The 12,563-nt window shown below is 42.4% G+C and overlaps 1 protein-coding gene across 3 annotated transcripts in view; it reads right to left on the bottom strand.

Annotated features, from left to right (window-relative positions):
• Nucleotides 1–4,687, bottom strand: part of ARFIP1 (ARF interacting protein 1) — an 80,860-nt gene extending 76,173 nt beyond the window's left edge. For all 3 annotated transcript variants that reach the window (XM_075257663.1, XM_075257679.1, XM_075257671.1), the window contains exon 1: nucleotides 4,545–4,687. The gene's annotated coding sequence lies outside the window, so the exon portion shown is untranslated. The remainder of the gene's footprint in view (nucleotides 1–4,544) is intronic.
• Nucleotides 4,688–12,563: the final 7,876 nt, after the last annotated feature.

The raw sequence follows: 12,563 nt of genomic DNA, 5'->3' as shown, positions 1-12,563 counted from the left end.
GGATGGGCAAACAAACCCCCCCCAGAAATTCCAAGCAATGATCAGACAAGAATGGGTTGTCGTCAGTCAGAATCTGGTCCGGAATCCGACATCCAGCATTCCAGAAGTCTCGAAAAATAAGGATCAACACTGTAAATACTAAGTGTGTGACAATAAATACACTTTGCCAATAAAAGGATAAAAGTGTACATTCATTCAAAGAAAAAGGCCGCGGAGGCATGGCCAGTGCATGGACGGGACAAGGTAACATTCATGTGTTGCCCGCGCACTGCCCATGTTGTTCATTAATGGCAGCCTGTTAGCACACGGTTGTGTGCAATCGGCTTAAGGTCAAGCCCCCATGAAGCGTTTTTTACAGGAAGTCTGCAGATTTACCCCTACTTTCTGCTTATATTATACCTATACTGAAAATGATAGTGTTTCCGCAGGTATAATTGACATTTGCAAAATATATCCCCTATCCAAAGGGTCTGAGATGCACTGATATGCAAGCTATCCCCTTATCCTATGGATAGCTTTATTTCATGAGGAAAAAAACCCAAAAAACATTTGTCTGCTCGATTGACATGATTCTCTAATGTAAGGCAAAACTCAGTCTAGAAATAATGTCTCCAAATAATTCTGTTCTGCTACACAAAACCCATCTACAGTCTACTAAAAGAACTCTTTTTAAGACCACCACCCAAAAAGGATACATGCGGCCCCCACAGATTTCTGGGCCCTACGTCACCACTTCTGACAAAGGAAAATCTGCCCCACTGTGATCTGACTCCCGGCAGCAGGAAAAACTGGCCTACCTTTGTCTGAACTCTGAGTATCCTGGTTCTTTCAGCCACTTCCTTTTCCTTATCTTTTTTGCTAAACAGTCATAAAGCTTAGATCTCTGAGGTTATTCAGCAAGCTGCAGCTATAAACACAGAATTCATATAAATGATAATACCTCACAGGGAGAACGGACGTGCTTTTCTGTATATATCCCGTATTAGAAGATGTAGGGCTTGTGTCAGAAAAACAAACATGGCTTCTTTCTTACACAACACTTCCACATTGGTGCACAGGTTGTGCATGGTGTTGCAGCTTAGTCACATTCAGTTCAGTGGATTGGAGTTGCAATACCAGACTTAAGCCATGGACTGATGTGTATTGTTTCTCTAATCCTGGACAACCCCTAAAAGAGATGGGGTTCTCATGTAAGGATCCAATAGCGAGCAGCTGTCTGAGAAAGTTTATGGGAAGTCCAGTCTCTTCCTCTGCAGAAAAATATTGCAAACTTTCTAGCCATCATATAAGCAGCAGATGCTGTGCATGGGATTAGAGTGCTAGTATTCTCATTACATGAGGCTTAGCCAACATCTGCCATGTCGTTTCCTAATATATCGACTTTACTACTTTAACTAGTAAATACATGTTTAACTGTCCCAATAAAAGTCACAGACTCTTGGTGACAAAAATCATTGCAGGTCCATGCTGCCAAGTGTGCAAGGATGAAAGCACCACAACGGTGTATGGTATATACAGGCGCACAGTGAAGCTCCCCTCCCTCATGAACAGGACAGATTTTAATGTCCACCCCATGTTATTGATACTGCCCATCTCTGAGGAGACCCTTAACCCCCTTGCAAACAACCGTGGCACAGGTGAGTGTGCTATCCAGGTTCTTCCTATCATGCCCAGTGGCTAGCACATAGTTGTGTGCGACCGGCCTAAGAATAAGAGCTGTGAAGTTGGAAACAATTTTTACAGAGAAAGTTGTGGACTCTTATTCAAAATGAAATGAACATATATTATACAATTATTAATATTGTATAATTAGATGTACAGTTCGATGCTTTATATATTTTCCATAGGAACTTATTGCATCAATACGGACCATGACTGGCAGACAAATGACCACTTTTCTAAGGCGCCATAACCCTATAGTGAAAAATGTTTTTTTTTTTTTTTTAATTTTTGTTACATGTATGCTTTTAGAATAATGGGATTCAATAGGTAGATACATATATCAGGGGTTTTTTTTTTTTTTTTTTTTTACCAACTCCCCTGACTTGACAAACACAAATCAAGTCTATAGAGTATTTTTTTAAACATCTATTTTTTGGGCAATATATCAGTTTCGCTGAAATGGATGAACTGATTGGGTTAAAAAAACAAAAAAAAACAAACACACACCCATGGGAGATTTTGGTTAACAATTGAACTTGCAAATATCAATATCCACAGCTGTTGGAGATTCCTCCACAGAAACCGCCAAAAATCAGCATAAGGAAAAGTACCACTCAGAGGACTCATCTCTGCACTGCTTTTAGTATGAAAGTGGCAGAAACCTGGTGGACCCCATTATAGTCAATAGGGCCCGCTATTATAGCAGTTTGGCTCTCTGGCCCCAGGGGACTCAAACCACAGAGAGCCTGGCGCCTTATCAGGCTGTGACAGGGGGAAGGAAGTAGCAGGCAAAGAGTAAATCAATGTCCAATACTGTACATAGTACAGACAGTACATGGGGCGGCAGGGACTCTTAATAACACAGATGACTATTGCTAGGTTCACATCTGAATCAGACTCTCCATTGGAGACCTAGTCAAAAATCAACAGAAAGAAAAAAAGTCTTGCATGGAGGACTTTTCTCTCCACTGGTTTCTGTATAAAAACAGGAGAACTCAGACACCCAGGAACCCGCTGTTTAGGGGACCGGCCTAACACAAGTGTGAACCTAGCCTTTGATGCATGCAAGTCTCCTGACTGGGTTTGGGCTGAAAAACCAGCAGATGTGCAGCCCAAATTCCTCAGTGTGATAGGATCTAAATAAGATCTTTTGACACTGATGGTTCTTTAACTTTACCAGTGCACAGAATGAAGTAAATCAATAGAACAACCTCCTCCTCTATAGACTTCTATGTGTGAGCTGAGCATGCAGACAGATTCTGTCCTAGTGACGATACGGAGGAGGAGAATAGCGTAATAAGGGGAGAAGGAAATATTTTTTTTTAATAAGATGTATTTTACTCATTTATGAGAAGTGGTTTTATAACTGGAGGAAGGCTTTAATGTTGATGGTGGGATCTCAACTCTGATGCAATGGGCACAAACCTAATGTGTAGGCCAACCGCAGATCTCACCATGCCACGTCATGGAATATGGAACATACAAGGAATATGAAGGATCTAGATTTCTGATGAGTAGGTTTTTACGAAATGGCTATGATCAATATGTTGCATTAAAGGGAGCGGAAACTCTACCCTCTAGAGTCAGAGTAGAGAGGTGCTGAATAAGACTAGCTTCCATTGTGGAGGACTGCAGGTCAGTATATCATCTATTTGCCATGTGACAGACACTAGTGTGGGCCTGCCTGTTGTTCTTGCCCTTCAGAGGACCAGAACAACAGATAGGTGGCCGGCTACAACAGCAGTCACATACTGTGCCTGATGGACCCCCATTAACTATAACGGCATCCATTAGGTATTACAAACTGAAAGCACAGGACAAGAGTCTGACCTGCCATACTGTTTTTATCTACTCATTTTTGATGCATACTGTGAGAGTCTCCAACACAGATGTGAACATAGTCTTAGGCTACATCGACACTTTGCCTAACAACATGGCTGCATCGTACCTAATAAAAATGAATGTGACCGCAGCGAGACCCCGGAGCTGCAACGGCACAAAGGTGGTTAAAGACAAAGGCAATTAAAGACAAATAATGGACTTCTTATGGTACACAAAAATATACAGTAGATGTGCACTTATAGTATTCCATACTCACTGAGCACTTCCTATGCTCCAATCCCTCAGGTAACCACCAGACAGACTAGAAATTTACATCATACCTCCCAACCATCTGGGATTCAGCCGGTATGTCTGGGCTCAACTTATCTGCGCCCAGAGATTGTGGGGGAACATAAAAGTATGGGGGCAGCTAGAGGAAGGTCATAATAATTTGGGGATATACTATGTTATGGTGAATTTAGGGGTGTTATACTGTGTGGGCACATAAAGAGGAATGAATGGGAGCGGGTGGAGTGACAGTGGAAGGGGGTGGGGCTACATTTATCCCTCTCCCTGTCTTTTGATAGTTAGGAGGTATGGATTACATAAATTATTGAGTGTATCCGCAATAGTCCACCATTGATCTACAGGGCTACAAAAAGTTGTGTGCAGGCTAGAGAGCCTGAAAGGCAGTCTCGGTCACATATACTATAAGGACTCAGTCTCGGCTGAATAGATTTGGTCAATAGTAAATGAGACCAAGTAGTCAGGATATTGGGGGAGATCTGGAGCCATGAGCTTGCTTGTGATTGGTTGAGAGGCCATATACCATTTCAGGCACACAACATAGACTACACCGGTGCAGGCTGCCATGTATAGTGCAGCTGAGGACAGACTGCCAGTCAGTACATAAAAGTGGTGGAAAGTAGTCGGAGTCTGACGTGTAAGACCTGAGAGCGCCCCCAGTCCCCTCCATACAAGTGCACACTCCCCGCCTACCTGTTGCTGCACTTCACACTCACACTGCACAAGTACCACAATGGCCGCCTCCACCGGCTTACCTGCAGATGACGGCTGTCCCTCCCCCACGTCTCCGTGCGTACACCCGGCCTCCCTAACACCCGCCGCTCTATTCAGGCCAACTGAATGACCCTCCACCAGTTTAGACACTTCCAACACCACCCGGAAGTGTAGCCGCTTAGCGGGCCTCTCCTGTCACAAGCTATGGACTCTATGATCCGGATTTAGCACTGAAGTCACTGCCTGAAGCGTGTCTTCCTCTACCAACATGGCGGCACGTCAGGCTAGTTCATACAGGTTGTCGCCCTCTGCTGCTTGGAGGAGCAATTACTTTTTATGTAAAGACTGTTTTTTATCAAATCAAAGGCATGATCCATTGCTAAATAAATAATATTGTATGTTTGGGTTGAAAATGGATGTTTGTGAATATTGATTTCATGTAATACTTTTTAAACAGTGTTTTACTACAGAAACTGTTGTTAGTTATAGGTGAAGCCTATGTCAGTCCGAGAGACGTCAGCCTGAGACAGCCCTTCACAGGGCGATTGGCGAATGGCAGATCGTGGCAAAAGTGGAAATGGCCTATTCAAGGGTGGATAGCTACATATATTCAGACCCCATATAATAATGGTAGACCGAATAAAATAGACAATTGTGCCATTTTTATTTATGCCATATATGTTAAATATTGTATTATTTCATTGTGTGATTCATATCGGCTACTATTGCTGACAAATCTCTCTATGTTAGGCTGGATTCACACTAGCGTTGGAGTCTCCACGGAGACTCAGCCACAGAATCTGCCTAAGGCTGAGGCCCCACGTTGCGGGAACGAAAAGCTTTTTTTTGTTGTTGCTGATTTTATTGCAGCTTTTTGAGCCAAAGTCAGAAGTGGGTTGAGCAGAAGATAGAAATATAAGAACTTCCTATACATTTCCCATTCTTTTTGTAGCCACTCCTAGGTTTGGCTAAAAAAAAAATGAAGTAAGGGGGAGTTCACATGATGTAACGTGCAGCGTGATGTGGCACGTATACGGCGTGTGAGAGTTTGCGTGCCGTTAAAGCTCCCATTGATTTCAACGGGAGTTAGGATTGTATATGCCGCGTTATTTTGCGGCCGTGACGCGGCATATACGACCCTAACTCCCTTTGAAATCAATGGGAGCTTTTACGGTGCGCAAACTCTCACACGCCGTATACGTGCCACATCACGCTGCACGTTACATCGTGTGAATGCACCCTTAAATCGACAACAAAAGAAGCTACGTTTCCTCAACAAGGGGTCTCAGCCTAAAATCTGCAGAGAGAAATGTCCTGCAAGGAGGACTTTTCTCCCACTGGTTTTATATTGAAACCGGACAGAAACCCAGCAAGACCCAATTATATTTTTGACATTGGTATGCCCCACGTGACCATGTGTGTGTATGTGACATCAGCCAGGTGGCCGGAAGAGGAGGTTGAGGGACTGCAGGACAATAGGAGGGTGCCCAGAGAGATGAGTTTATTATATTCCCACACCTCTACTAGGCCTTCACATTATACTCTGGGGTTTGAACAGTCCCTAGAATACAATGCTAGCACTTCTGGCTGGTGCCAAAATGAACCAGAGAGCCTAGACTGACAAATATTCATCAAAACAAATCTCATAAGGTTTGCCAATCTCTACTCTTAAAGTGGTTGTCCAGGCAATTCATTTTTTTAATGGGCTCAGGGAAGGAGAATAAAAAAAAAAAAAAAAAAAAAATCATACTCTTCTAGAAGACTTAGACCTATGGATAGGTCTAGGTTATCATTATCAAAATATTCAGGTCATGGGTAAACCCTTTAATGAGATTTTCTGGGTAAATGATATTTATGACTTTTAGGATAGATCATCAATATCAGATGAGTGGGGGTCCTACGCTCAGGACCTCCACTGGTCAGCTGTTCTTGCCAGCCACTATGCAGAGAACACAGCCAGAAGCATATAGCTCTGTTCTCCATTTGTGCTGAGTTACTGGAGCTCAGCTCCTATACAGATGAATGGTTGTTGAGCTGCAGTGCATCAGTGCAGCCACTACACTATCTGGTTCTGGCTCTGTTCACTATATATTGGCTGCTGAGAACAGTTGATCTCTGGGGGGACCCGGATGATAGACCTCCACTAATCTGATATTGATGATATATCTTAAGGGTGGGTCAACAATATAATTTACATGCAAAACCCATTTAGGATGAAGCCCCGTGTTGCAGAAATGCAGCTTTTTTGTTGCAGATTTTGCTGTAGCTTTTTGAGCCAAAGCCAAGAATAGCTACAAAAGGAATGTAAAATATATAAGAAGTACTTATACTTCTACCTTGTGCTCAATCCACTGCAGGCTTTAGCTAAAAAAACTGCAGCAAAATCTGCAACTAAAAAAGCCACGATCCCGCAAAGTGGGGTCTTTGGCTGCATTCACACTGAGTAACGCTGGCGTTTTTTGTGCTTATTTTTGCACATAGCGCCGCGTTAACGCCGTGCTATTTTGCAGTGGCGTTGACCGGCGTTAACGCGGCGCTACGCGGCGTTAACGCGGCGCTATGTGCAAAATTAAGCACAAAAAACACCAGCGTTACTCAGTGTGAATGCAGCCTTATCCTGACAAATCTCCACCCAGTGAGATCTGAGAAAGGCAAAAATCACACATCAATTACACGACACATTACACAAAGTGTGAGATAGTAAAATCATTGCTGTCTCCTGCAACATATTACACTATTAGACAATGCCTGCTACTCAGCTACTATCTATTTCTGAAGAATGTTTTAGGTATTGCAAAGATTGAGCAATTTATATGGGAAGTTGCGTGCTGTACAACAAAAGTAATATTTTGCAATGTGTTTACTCCAAGGCTAAAGACACAATCTTAAATGTTTTTTGACCTTTGCGTTTGCTTTTTATAATAGTTTTACAATGTTCGCGTCATTTGAAATAATTCCATAAGAAAACAAAGCGAGACCAAAAGCAATACTCTACAAAACATTTTATTCAACATTCATAGCAGGCAGTATAGTATACACTACAGGTATTTCTACACATCAGACTACACTAACATTACTGCACACACTTTCAATCACTTCACAAATCTTGCAAGTTGAATGGGGAGGAAGAAGGATATAGGCAAGGAAGATCAGACAAGTCCAAAGCTTGAGCTGAAGCACACACAATATTTCTTAGCCTGAATACAGCCCTAAGGGATGTCCCTCTTGATTCACAATCAGTTGTTCAGAGGCAAGCCACCTGTACTGAGCACTCAGTGGCATAACTAAGAATGGCGTAGCCCCGTGGCAAACTTTTGACATGGGGGCCCCCCCCGACACCGAAGATCTCGACCGAGTCCCTCCTACGCATTCCTGCGCGCTCTATTATGACCAATAGTGGCCCCTGCACACAGTATTATGCCCCATAGTGGCCCCTGCACACAGTATTATGTCCCTTAGAGGCCCCTGCACACCGTATTATACCCAATAGTGGCCACTGCACACAGTATTATGTCCCATAGTGGCCACTGCACACAGTATTATGTCCCATAGTGGCCCCTACAGGACTAAATACTGTCACGTCACCCGCTGACCGCTATACCAGGACAATTGTGGATAAAAAATCTGGTCATGTGCAATACAATTTAGTAACTCCATGTGCCTCATATTAATAGCAGTTAACCCCATCATGTCCCTCACATTAACCCTTGTGTACCTCACATAAGAGTTACTGATATGTGAGAGACATGGAGGTAATAATAAAGTATCTTCATTATTATTACCCCCATATGTCTCACATATCACAGTGGCCCCCAAACATAGTATAATGTGCTCCACAGAGGCCCCCACACAATGTAACATACTCCATACTACTACATACTACATACTTAAAAAAATTACTAAAACATCCCTTTAAGATTAGGACTCTGACTTGGCCATTCCAAAACTTTAACTTTATTACTTCTTTAACCATTCTTTGGTAGAACGATTATAGTCAGGGTCATTGTCTTGCTGCAGGACCCACATTCACTTGAGATTTAGCTCATGGATCAATGTCCTGACATTTTCTTTACAATTTGCTGGTGTAATTAAGAATTAATAGTTCCATCAATAATGTTGTCCTGGCTCAGATGCAGCAAAACAGGCTCAAACCATGACACTACTTTATGCGGAATTGTAGTGTTTTCTTTCTCTCTCATTTACCGTATGTACTCGAGAATAAGCCGATCCGAGTATAAGCCGAGGCCCCTAATTTTACCACAAAAACTGGGAAAACTTATTGACTCGAGTATAAGATGAGGGGGGAAATGCAGCAGCTACTGGAAAATTTCAAAAATTAAAATGGTCGGAGTTTTTGGGTGCAGTAGTTGCTGGGTGCTAGGGAAGGGGAGGGGGTGTTTTGGTTGTCTGTCTGCCCCTTCCCTGAGCTTGAGGACTGAGTTTTTTCTTCCCCCACTTGGAATTCAGTCTGGCTGACTATAGGGTATCTGCAGTACTCCTAGTAACCCCTTCCCGACTGAACAGGAGCACTGCAGATACCCAATATTCAGTAGACCGGGCACTGTCAGACACAGGGATACCTAATGTGTATGTGTTTCACAGTCATTTCCTACTTTTCTATGTATTCTAGGGAAAGGAATGATTTAGAGCTTTTATTTACTTTATATATTTATTATATTTTTTTAAAGCTTCTTTTTTTTCACTATTATATGGGAGATTCTATACAATACTATTGCGGCTGGTCATAGACCCCCTCCCCCAAAAAATAAATAAATACATAAATAAAATACATTTTTTTTCTTTTTGCTTGACTCGAGTATAAGCTGAGGGGGGCTTTTTCCAGCACAAAAACTGTGCTGAAAAATTTGGCTTATACTCGAATATATATATATATATATATATATATATATATATATATATACATATATATATCGTATTTTTCGGACTATAAGACGCACTGGACTATAAGACGCACCTAGGTTTTAGAGGAGGAAAATAGGGAAAAAAAATTTTGAAGCAAAAACTGGTAAAATATTTAATATATGGGAGTTGTAGTTTTGCAACAGCTGCAAGGCCACATTGACAGGTGACCCTGCAGCTGTACGGGGACGCATAGAGTGTTTTTTTTTTTGCGGGGCCAGAAGTACTTTTTAGTTATACCATTTTGGGGAATATCTATTGCTTAGATCACCTTTTATTGAAAAAAAAACCGGTGGTTTATGATATATGATTGTCTACTTTTATATATATATTCTAGGGACAGGAGGTGATTTAGAACTTTTATTTATTTCATATTTTTATTATATATTTTTAAAGCTTTTTTTTTTTTTACTATTTTATTCCCCCCCCGGGGCTTGAACCTGCGGTCACTTGATTGCAAGTCCCATAGACGGCAATACAACTGTATTGCCGTCTATGGGACATTCTGTCTATTAGTATTACGGCTGGTCATAGAGACCAGCCGCAATACTAATACAGCAGTGACAGGCCTGGGAGCCTCATTAGGCTCCCGGCTGTCACCGAACAGGTCGGCTCCTGCTATATCGCCGTGCAGGAGCTGGCCTGCAACTTTACAGGTACGGGGCCGGTGGGGACCGGCCCCGGGGGAGAAGGGGCCGCTGATACTGACCCGGCATCCGCTGTACTAGAGAGGCGGATGCCGGGGAGGGATAGACTCCGGGGCCTGAGACATCGCTGCCCTGCCCTGCATGAAGCCAGCGGCGGGGGGACGGAGGAGCGGAATAGCATCACTCCTCCCGCTGCTGGCTTTATGCAGGGCAGAGGAGCGCAGCGATGTCGCAGGCCCCGGCACCTGTAATGGCGTCTATCACTTGCCGGCTTCCGCCTCTCTATTACAACGGATGCCAGGCGCCACATTCGGCCTATAAGACACACCCTTCTTTTCCCCCCAAATTTGGGGGGAAAAAGTGCGTCTTATAGTCCGAAAAATACGGATATAATATAATATATAATAAAAAACTCTATTTTGGTCTCCTCCAACAACATATTGTTCCAGTAGCTTTCTGGTTTGTGCAGGTGATTTCACCAAACTGCAAAAGGACAGTTTGGTGCATTATCTTTCTCATTGCAATCCTGCCATTGTTGTTCAGTGTTCCTCCAAAGGTGGATTCATGAACATTTATATTATCCAATGTTACTTAGAAGTTACTGTAGTGGTCATAATGGTAATAATTTCCTCCATGTTTATACAATCTGTCTGAATGTGGATTGGTGGAGTCTAAACTCTTTGGAGATAGTTTAATCACCTTTTACAGCCTGTTGAGCATTAACAACTCCTCTTCTGAGGTCCTCAGAAATCTCCTTTGTTTCATGCTACACTTCTACAAATGTGTTGCTAAAATCAGGTTTTGATAGATCCTGGTGTTTTAAAAGGGTTGTCTGGGGTTAAGGTTTTTATGGCCTATCCTCAGGATAAGCAATAAATATCTGATCGGTGGAGGGCCGATAGGACCAAGCAGTTGTACAAAGCTACTTCTGCCACATCTTGTGAAGTCCTGAGGATAGGTCAAAAACCATTAACCCTGGACAATCCCTCTACTGAGCGGTCACTCACACCTGATTTTGATTGAAAACACCTGACTCTAATTTCACCTTCAAATGACCTTCTAATCCCAAAGGTCCACATACTTTTAACACTCGCAGATATGTGACATTGGATCTTTTTTTTTCTATAAATAAATTACATAGTCTGATATTTTGACTCATTTCTTTAATTTGATTCTCTTCATCTATTTCTAGGACTTGTGTAATAATCTGATATAGCTTTAGGTCAAATTTATGAACAAATATAGACATTTCTGAATTGTTCTGTAAGGAAATTGTTAGAAGAGCAATTCCCCAGTAGCTGCTTGTGAACCCTGGGAGGAAGGGAACAACAAGACAGTGAGTCCTAAGCTGAACCCATGCATTGTCCCTGCCTATTTACCTCACTGCCCTAGGTGGGAGAGGACAATTGGGCGGCAGTCCCTTCTTATAATATAGGTGATAACACATGATATAGATATGACAAACAATAACAAACAGAAGGTGAGCTAGCCAAGGGGTTGGAACTAGTTGAGCAGTGCAGAACTGAATTAAAATCCAAAAAAGTAGTCACAAGAAAAGCCAAAGGTCAAATATGTAAATACAAACAGTAACAGTATAAGTCAGCACACACAGAAAGGCAAATAGCAAGCACTAAGGTGAGGGCAGGAAGACAATATATAGGAAGAAGGAACCAGCCTCAAACTTGATTGGAAGGAAAGATGTCAATCACACAACAAAGGCTGAGATTAATTATTTGAGGAGCAGAGGGAAACAAAGGTGTAAGAGATGGATGTTGTGGAAAATCAATTACAGAGATGAGGGAATAGAGCTGTATTCAGACAGTACAACAAGAACCTAAAGCAAGGAATCATACCACCTGAACGCGCCTCCTGCACCGCAGTGTGAGTGGAGGGTGGCCGTGAGACCCAAACAGGCAAAGGTGTTACAGGGTCACAAACTTTCAAGCACCACTGTAAATAGTTTGATTAAATTGCAGGGTTTGTTGTTTCTTTTAGCCATCGTTATAGACATGTGCATGTCCAGAAATGTTACAGAATGTGCTCTAGATCAATATCTCCTATATACTATCATGTGTATATATAATGTACTATAATGTACTACATGGCTATGCAGCCTCATACACATCTAGCTGCAATGTGTTCTGACACCTCTCTCTCGTAGCCAGCAGTAACTTGTTCAACAATTTATGTTGTAGTAGCTCTTTTATGTGATCAGTCCAGACAGGCTAGTTGTCACTTCCCCTGTACTACGGTGAGCCTTGGGCACATATGATTCCATCAAGGTACTCCTGTTCCATAGACCGCTTTTAGTAGGTACTAACCACTGCAAAAGAACTAATGTTTGGAAGATGATCTGACCCATCTAGCCATCACAACTTGGCCCTTGTCAAAGTCACTCAGATTCTGATGCATATTCTTTCCCATTTTTCTGGATCCCATAGACTATAATGGGGTCCATGTAGTTTCCGCTCAGTTTCCGCACAAAACATGCAG

The sequence above is a fragment of the Leptodactylus fuscus genome, chromosome 1 (genome assembly GCF_031893055.1).
Source record: "Leptodactylus fuscus isolate aLepFus1 chromosome 1, aLepFus1.hap2, whole genome shotgun sequence".
Taxonomy (NCBI): Eukaryota; Metazoa; Chordata; class Amphibia; order Anura; family Leptodactylidae; genus Leptodactylus; species Leptodactylus fuscus.
Note: the sequence above shows the minus strand (reverse complement) of the source record. Positions and strands in the feature narration are given on the sequence as shown.